The sequence below is a fragment of the Carcharhinus amblyrhynchos genome, chromosome 34 (genome assembly GCF_965287045.1).
Source record: "Carcharhinus amblyrhynchos chromosome 34, sCarAmb.v2.hapA, whole genome shotgun sequence".
NCBI lineage: Eukaryota > Metazoa > Chordata > Chondrichthyes > Carcharhiniformes > Carcharhinidae > Carcharhinus > Carcharhinus amblyrhynchos.
The window spans coordinates 2,774,324-2,783,313 of NC_137357.1; the positions used below are offsets into that span (position 1 = coordinate 2,774,324).

At 47.0% G+C, this 8,990-nt stretch overlaps 1 long non-coding RNA gene across 1 annotated transcript; it reads left to right on the forward strand.

Moving 5' to 3' along the window:
- Nucleotides 1-1,634: 1,634 nt before the first annotated feature.
- LOC145361433 (uncharacterized) lies at nt 1,635-8,713 on the forward strand. The gene is made up of 3 exons (XR_013889830.1): nt 1,635-1,961; nt 5,420-5,594; nt 8,597-8,713. It is a non-coding gene; the product is annotated as an uncharacterized LOC145361433 (long non-coding RNA).
- Nucleotides 8,714-8,990: the final 277 nt, after the last annotated feature.

The window sequence follows — 8,990 nt, forward strand, 5'->3', positions numbered from 1 at the left end:
TCTGCGTGGGTTTCCTCCCACAGTCCAAAGATGGGGGGGGTTAGATTGATTGGCCGTGCTAAATTGACCCTAATGCATCCTCCTCCTCACAGCACACACTTCCAGCTTAGTGTCGCCCGCACGTTTGGAGATATCGCAATCGATTCCTCCGTCCAAATCATTCATATATGTCGTGAATGGCCAGGAACCCGAGAACATTCATCAAGAAGCTTGCAAACAGTCACAGCCAAAAGAGGTGTGTCTGAGCTGAATGAGATGTGAATGAAACTACAGGCTGCAGTTAAAGTTTTGCAACAAGTTAGCAGGGAAAATAAAATCACCAGGCAGGTCATTCAAAGCGTCAACGAGAGATTAAAATCTCATGCTAGATACAAAGAAGGATGGCGTCTGTATTCAGGACAGTTTTGAGTCTGAGGGAGACAGTGAATGCAGGTTGGAGTTGGGAGAAAGTGAGTCGAGGTTGCCCCTCAATATGCCAGGGGTGGCAATGACCTCCCTTTCCGGAGACACTGGGCGGGATTTTCCCCTCCTCCACGGGACAGAACCACGCAAAGGTCCATCGACCTCAGGCGGGATAGCAACATTGGAGCAGGAGAGGCCATTTGGCCCTTCAATCCTGCTCTGCCATTCATCACGGTCGTGGCTGATTGTCCACTCAATCCTGCTTTCTCCCCATCACCTTTGATCCCGTTCGCTCCAAGTGCTATATCCAGCTGCCTCTTCAATACATTCAATGTTTTGGCATCAACTACTTCCGGTGGGAATGAATTCCACAGGCTCACCGGGTGAAGAAATGTCTCCTCATCTCCGTCCTAAATGGTCTACCCCGAATCCTCAGACCTGGTTCTGGACTCCCCCCACCATCGGGAACATCTCCCCTGTCTAGCCCTGTTAGAATTTTATAAATCTCTATGAGATCCCCCCCCCCCCCCATTCATCTGAACCCTAGAGAAAACAATCCCAACATAGTCAATCTCTCCTTGTACATCAGTCCCGCTGGAATCAGCCTGGTAAACCTTCGCTGCATTCCATGCAGCTCAATTACTAATTAGCTCAATGACTGTCAGTCATTTTGGATCTGTTTGTCTTCCCCGGGGAACTTGTGTTTTTGTTTCAATTACTTGATTTTATTTTGTGCCGTGAAGCACGGTTCCTTTACAGCCAACCTCTGGAGCTTTTGTGTCGTGATAAGTGTGTTGGAGGCTTGGACACCGATTAGGAAATGTTTATTTCCCCTCACAGGAACCCTGCCGATTATACGGTCAGTCCAAGATGATTCAATCCAGAAGGATTTGCAAAGTGGCCTCCCCACCACATTCCAGTCCCATTCCAGGGGGTGGGGGGGGGGTGGGTTTGACTTGAATTTACAGCTCTCTGCGTAGTTGCCTTGCCCATTGCGAGCTCAGCCTTTTAGCTAAGATCGAGTGTACTATCGACATGCCGACCTTGGCTGAAGTCATCAAGTTATGTTTTAGCTTCCGTTTTTTTGTTTGTTTTGAATCCAATTCCGTCAAATCAAGTCCAATTCAGAGTCTCAACAAGTTGAGACATTCCCGATCCAAGCTGGATCTTGATTCGCCCCCTGCGTCTCGGCAATTTTTTCCAGCTAAGATGCAAATGAGATCAAGCCTTGGAGGAGGAGCTGCACCTACTCCAATCAGCTTGGACCGTGTAAATCGAGCCCAAAGCAGGAGGTGAGAGCCCTGGCTTGCCAGCTTGGATTGGGAATGTCCCAACCTGTTCAGACTTTAAATGAGGCTTGGTTGGATTGAAGTGGATTAGAAGCAAAACCACATTGTAAACCTGAGCTCACTTGACCTATAAATTTGGTGAGCATCTCACTCCGGAGACCAGAGGAAGACTGGCAGCGCTGTAGATCGGAACGTGATTCAATATCAGCCACACTTCAAGAGGACATCTCCTCACCTCCACCATCCTTCACTGCAGCTTTTCAATCTGAGGTAAGCTACGCTTCTCTCGCTCTCAGAGTTCCTCCCAAAAGGCTGTATACTTTGGAGTTTGGGACACCAAGAAGCTTATCAAATTCTAACAGGGATAGAGGATGATTTACACAATTGTACAGGGTGTTGGTGAGGCCACACCTGGAGTATTGTGTGCAGTTTTGTGCAGTCCTTATCTGAGGAAGGATGTCCTTGTTACAGAGGGAGTACAGCGAAGGTTTACCAGGCTGATTCCTGGGATGGCAGGTCTGTCATATGAGGAGAGAGTAAGTCGGTGAGGATTATATTCACTGGAGTTTAGAAGAGGGGATCTGATAGAAACTTATAAAATTCTAACAGGGTTAGACAGGGTAGATTCAGAAAGAATGTTCCCGATGGTGACGGAATCCAGAACATAGTTTGAGGATAAGGGGTAAACCTTTTCGAACTTTGGTGAGGAATTTGCACATTCCCCCAGTGTCTGCGTGGGTTTCCTCTGGAAGCTCCAGTTTCCTCCCACACTCCAAAGATATGCAGGTTAGGTGGATTAACTGTGCTAAATTGCTCCTTGGTGTCAGGGGGACTAGCAGGATAAATGCATGGGGTAATAGGGATAGGGCTCGATGGGGGCGACACAGTGGCACAGCGGTGAGCACTGCTGCCTCACAGCACCAGGGCTCTGGGTTCGAATCCCGGCTCGGGTCACTGTCTGTGCGGAGTCTGCACATTCTCCCTCTGTCTGTGTGGGTTTCCTCCAGGTGCTCCGGTTTCCTCCCACAGTCCGAATGACGTGCTGGTTAGGTGTTAAATTCTCCCTCAGTGTCACCCAGAGTGTGGCGAACTACAGGATTTTCACAGTAGCTTCACTACGGTGTTAATGTCAGCCTACTTGTGTGTAACACTGATAAATAAACTTTACTTCTGTTGCTCTCAGTCTCTCTCACACTCTCCGAGTTGATCTGCCAAGCTTTTTCATCTGGGCTTGTGACAAAAATCTGTTGCAAGCTAATACTTATGCTTTGCTATCTTAGGTTGAGTGTTTGTGAATCACGTTAAAACAATACCTTAAAGTTTATTTCTTGAAGTTTATTTATTCGTGTCACATGCCTGTTCACTGAGGGAGAATTTAGCACCTAACCAGTGAATCTTTCAGACTGTGGGAGGAAGCCGGAGAACCCGGAGGAAACCCACACAGACACGGGGGAGAATGTGCAGACTCTGCACAGACAGTGACCCAAGCTGGGAATCGAACCCAGGTCCCTGGCGCTGTGAGACAGTTGTGCTAACCACTGCTAATTATATCTGCTTATAATAGAACAGGGGAGGGGGGGAAGGGAGAAGAGTTATGAAGGACTTAGAAATGCATGTTAGATTCCATTTTAACCTCAGGTTTAATTGGATTTGAGTAGAGGGATAGGGATGTTCTACACTATTGTACAGGGCATTGGTGAGGCCACACCCGGAGTATTGTGTGCAGTTTTGGTGTCCTTATCTGAGGAAGGATGTCCTTGCTATAGAGGGAGTACAGCGAAGGTTTACCAGACTGATTCCTGGGATGGCAGGTCTGTCATATGAGGAGAGAGTAAGTCGGTTAGGATTATATTCACTGGAGTTTAGAAGAGTGAGGGGGAATCTCATAGAAACGTATAAAATTCTAACAAGATTGGACAAGGTAGATTCAGAAAGAATGTTCCCGATGCTTTTCAAAAGCTCCGACACATCCTCTTTCTTAATATCTACATGCTCAAGCTTTTCAGTCCACTGCACTACAACCACCATAGTGAATCCTGAATTCATTAAGTACCTCTGCTATTTCTCCCGGTTCCATTCAACCTTTCCCACCGTCACACTTGATAGGTCCTATTCTTTCACATCTTACCCTCTTGCTCTTCACGTACGTGTAGGGTGCCTTGGGATTTTCCTTAATCCTGCCTGCCAAGGCCTTCTCATGACCCCTTCTGGCTCTCCTAATTTCCTTCTTAAGATCCTTCCTATTAGCCATACACTCTTCTAGACCTCGAACATTACTTGGCTCTCTTAACCCTTTAGTAAGCTTTTGTTTTCTTCTTGACTAGATTTATGACCACCCTTTCTACACCACGGTTCCTGTAACCTACCATAACTTCCCTGTCTCATTGGAACGTTGCTATGCAGAACTCCAGACAAATATTCCTTGAAAATCTGCCACATTTCTTCCAGAGATGTCCCTGAGAAAACTCCTTTCCAACTTAAGCCTCCAATTTCCTGCCTGATAGCCTCATCATTCCCTGTACTCCAACTAAACACTTTCCAAACTTGTCTGACAGTCACAGTCCTGACCTTGAGTCATCCAAGTCTCTGTGGTGGCCAGTGCATCACATTTCCAAGTAGTGATTCACGCTCTAAGCTCATCCAGTTTGTTCACAACACTCCTTGCGTTAAAATAGACTCATCTCAAACCTCCAGTCTGAGCGCTCCCCTTTTCCATCACCTGCCTCTCCCCCCTCTCACACTGTTGACAAGCTCTCTCTATTTGTGAACTAACCTCCTCTCTCCCAGTCACTTCAGTTCAATTCCCAATTTGATCCTAGGGATTCTGTTCTAGATTTCTCCATGGTGTAGAGATGCCGATGTTGGACTGGAGGTAAACACAGTAAGAAGTCTGACAACACCAGGTTTAAGTCCAACCGATTCATTTGATAGTAAACTCACAAGCTTTCGAGGTTAGTCCCTTCGTCAGGTGAATGGAGAGTTCTGGCCTCAGACAGAGCATATAAAGCACAGACAGTTTAGAGATTACTGATTAGAATGAGAATCTTTACACCTAACCTGCTGTTCAAGTCCTGAAGTGGCTGACAATGTGAGTGGAAGGAGCACTGATCACAGGTTGAAGAGATGTGTATTGTCTCCAGACAGTACAGTAAGTGAGGTTTTGCAAACCCAGACAAGTCACGGGGCTTACAGATAGAGCGACATGAACCCAAGATGCCAGTTGAGACCGTCCTCATGTGTGTGGAACTTGGCTATCAGTCAAGGTTAAAGATTCACATTCTAATCAGTAATCTGTAAACTGTCTGTGCTTTATATGCTCTGTCTGAGGCCAGAACTCTCCATTCACCTGACGAAAAGGGAAACCTCGAAAGCTTGTGAGTTTACTATCAAATAAATCGGTTGGACTTAAACTTGGTGTTGTCAGACTTCTTACTAGATTTCTTCATCCAGGGGGTGGTGAATGTGTGTGGAACTCAATACCACAGAGAGTAGTTGAGGCCAAAACCTTGTGTGATTTCAAGAAGAAATTAGGTGCAGCTCTTGGGGATAAAGGGGACGAGGGATAGGGGAGGGTGGGGAACTGGTGGGGGAGGGGGGGGGTGCAGAATTAGGCTACTGAATTTGATGATCAGCCATGATCAAGATGAAGGGGGGGGGGGTCTATGATTCTCGGTGTGGCTTGCGCAGAGTTACCCTGAAGCAGAATGTAACATAATGAGAACCATCAGTTACAGTTTGTTCATTGCGATACAGCAACAATGCGTCAAAGCAAGACTCTGAAGCTTCGAAAAGAGGCAAACAAAGTGATCGCCATCATGAAGGTGAAAAACAGGGCTCTAGCTGTTTCACGAAAGGCCAACAAGAAATACGTTGTCACCACGACGAAACAGAAGGAAGAAGTGGGTAAGTGCAGGCACGCAGCCCTGGTCTTCCTTGCTTCAAATTCAGATGAAACTGTATTTGCAAATTTACAACTCGGCTTGCACTGCGAGTAAAGGGAGGCCTTGAGTTTTATTCTTCATCTAAGCTCATGTCTTGAGAGTGCATAACAGAGCGAATCTCTCTCTAATCTACACCTATAACCACCGTGTAGCTGACCCTGGGAAGGAAGTAGGGGGAGGGATGTCAGGCTGCTACAGCATCCATATTTGTGAAGCATTTTCTCGTGTGTGGATCCCACATTAGAATCACAGAATCCTGACAGAGCAGAAGAAGCCTTTCGGCCCATCGAGTCCACGCCGACACTTTGACCGAGTATCTGACCCTCTCCCCCATCCTATCCCCGTAATCTCACACTCTCAACATGGTTAATGGGACACTAAGTTTACCATGGCCAATCCACCTAACCCACACATCTTTGGACACTAAGGGACAATTTAGCATGGCCAATCCACCTAACCTACACATCTTTGGACACTAAGGGACAATTTAGCATGGCCAATCCACCTAACCTACACATCTTTGGACACTAAGGGGCAATTTAGCATGGCCAATCCACCTAACCTACACATCTTTGGACACTAAGGGGCAATTTAGCATAGCCAATCCACCTAACCTGCACATCTTTGGACACTAAGGGACAATTTAGCATGGCCAATCCACCTAACCCACACATCTTTGGACACTAAGGGACAATTTAGCATGGCCAATCCACCTAACCTACACATCTTTGGACACTAAGGGGCAATTTAGCATGGCCAATCCCCCTAACCTGCACATCTTTGGACACTAAGGGACAATTTAGCATGGCCAATCCACCTAACCTACACATCTTTGGACACTAAGGGGCAATTTAGCATGGCCAATCCACCTAACCTACACATCTTTGGGCACTAAGGGGCAATTTAGCATGGCCAATCCACCTAACCTACACATCTTTGGACACTAAGGGGCAATTTAGCATGGCCAATCCACCTAACCTACACATCTTTGGGCACTAAGGGGCAATTTAGCATGGCCAATCCACCTAACCTACACATCTTTGGGCACTAAGGGGCAATTTAGCATGGCCAATCCACCTAACCTACACATCTTTGGACACTAAGGGGCAATTTAGCATGGCCAATCCACCTAACCAGTATGGGTTGCCCATTAGTGTCAGGGAATTAGCAGAGTAAATACATGGAGTTGCGGGGATAGGGCCTCAGTGGGATAGTCGGTCAGGCTGGATAGGCTGAATGGCCTCTTTCAACATCATTGGGATTTTCTGATTCTAATCAAATATGAGTTCAGTGAGGTCCAGAACAGCTTCTTCCCTGCTGCCATCAGATTTTTGAATCGACCTACCCTGTTATTAAGTTCAGTACAAGTCTCGCAACACTAGGTTGAAGTCCAACAAGTTTACTTGGAATCAAGAGCTTTCGGAGCGCTGCTCCTTGATCAGGCGAGGCCAGTGAATCAGTGGTGGGTGCACTTGGAACGCTCTCTGACCAGAAGACCATGCGATGGCGTCAGTACGCCTGCCCTGTTAAATTCTGGGCCTGGATTTAACCCTGAAAAGTGCGAGGTGGTGCACTTTGGAAGGAGTAATTTGACAAGGAAGTGTTCAATGAATGGCATGAGGCCAGGAAGTTCTGTGTTTGTCCACAGATCTCTGGAGGCGGAAGGGCAGGTTAGTACGATGGTGAAAAAGGCACATGGCACACTCGCCTTTATCAATCAAGGCAGAGCTGACAAAATCAAGGAAGTCGTGCTTTGACAAAGGGTCGTCTGGACTCGAAACGTTAGCTCTTTTCTCTCCTTACAGATGCTGCCAGACCTGCTGAGATTTTCCAACATAGAATCATAGAAACCCTACAGTGCAGAAAGAGGCCATTCGGCCCATCCAGTCTGCACTGAACACAATCCCACCCAGACCCCACCCCCATATCCCTACATATTATTACCCACTAACCCAATATCCTCTAACCTACGCATCCCTAAGGGGCAATTTTCTTAGCAAGGCCAATCAACCTAACCCGCACATCTTTGGATTATCATGTTGGAATTGTATAGGACTGTGGTGAGGCCACAGCTGGAGTACTGTGTGCAGTTCTGGTCACCACATTATAGGAAGGATGTAATTACACTGGAGGGGGTGCAGAGGACAGTCACCAGGATGCTGCCTGGAATGGAACATTTAAGTTACGAAGAGAGGTTGGATAGGCTTGGGTTGTTTTTGTTGGAGCAGAGAAGACTGAGGGGTGACCTGATCGAGGTGGACAAGATTGAGGGGCATGGACAGAGTGGATAAACTGTTCCCCTTAGTTGAAGGGTCCGCTACAAGGGGACAGAGGTTCAAGGTGAAGAGAAGGAGGTTCGGGGGGAGGGTGTGAGGAAAAGCTATTTTACCCAGAGGGTGGGGTGAGCACAGTGTTTAGCACTGTTGCCTCACAGCCCCAGGGACCTGGGTTCAATTCCCTTTTTGGACCACTGTCCGTGTGGAGTCTGCACATTCTCCCCGTGTCTGCGTGGGTTTCCTCCGGGTGGTCCAGTTTCCCCTCCCACAGTCCAAAAGACGTGCGGGTTGGGTGCTAAATTCTCCCTCAGTGCAACCAGAACAGGAGTGTGGCGACTGGGGGATTTTCACAGTAATTTCATTGCAGCGTGAACATAAGCCTTACTTGTGACACCAGTAAATAAACTTTAGACTGTAAACAGCCTGGAACGTGCCTGGATCAGCACACTTGGCACACCACAACATTCAGCGCTACGGGCCAAGGTAGATGGGACTGGGTGGGAGGTCAGGTATTTCTGGCATGTCGGTGCAGACTGGATCAGCCAAAGGGACTATTCTGCACCGTATGTTCTATGGAGTCTTTAATTTATCAAATGAGCTGAGAGTTGAACCATCTCTTGCTGTGTGTGTCTGTATGTGTGTGTGTGTCCGTTTGCAATAAAACATCCTCTCTTTGCTTCATTCACAGAAATAAGGTATCATGACAGTGTGCAAAACTGCGCCTCACTTACATTCAATCACAAATCCAAACGATATTTTCTTTATTGCAAGGGGAAAGGAGGTCAGCCAACCTTGGACCTGAAAACAGAGGTAATAACATCTCTGATATATCTTCAGCCCACCTGTTATTCACAGCACTAAGATGTAAAGTAAACGAAAAGTAAACTAACTGCTATTTCATTTTTTTCGGAAACTATCTGACGTATGGAGATACGCCATTCTTACTGTCACAAGTCAGCTTGCATTAACGCTGCAATGAAGTTACTGTGAAAATCCCCCCAGTTGCCACACTCCTGTTCAGGTTATGCTGAGGGAGAATTTAGCACCTAACCAGCACACCTTTCAGACCGTGGGAGGATACT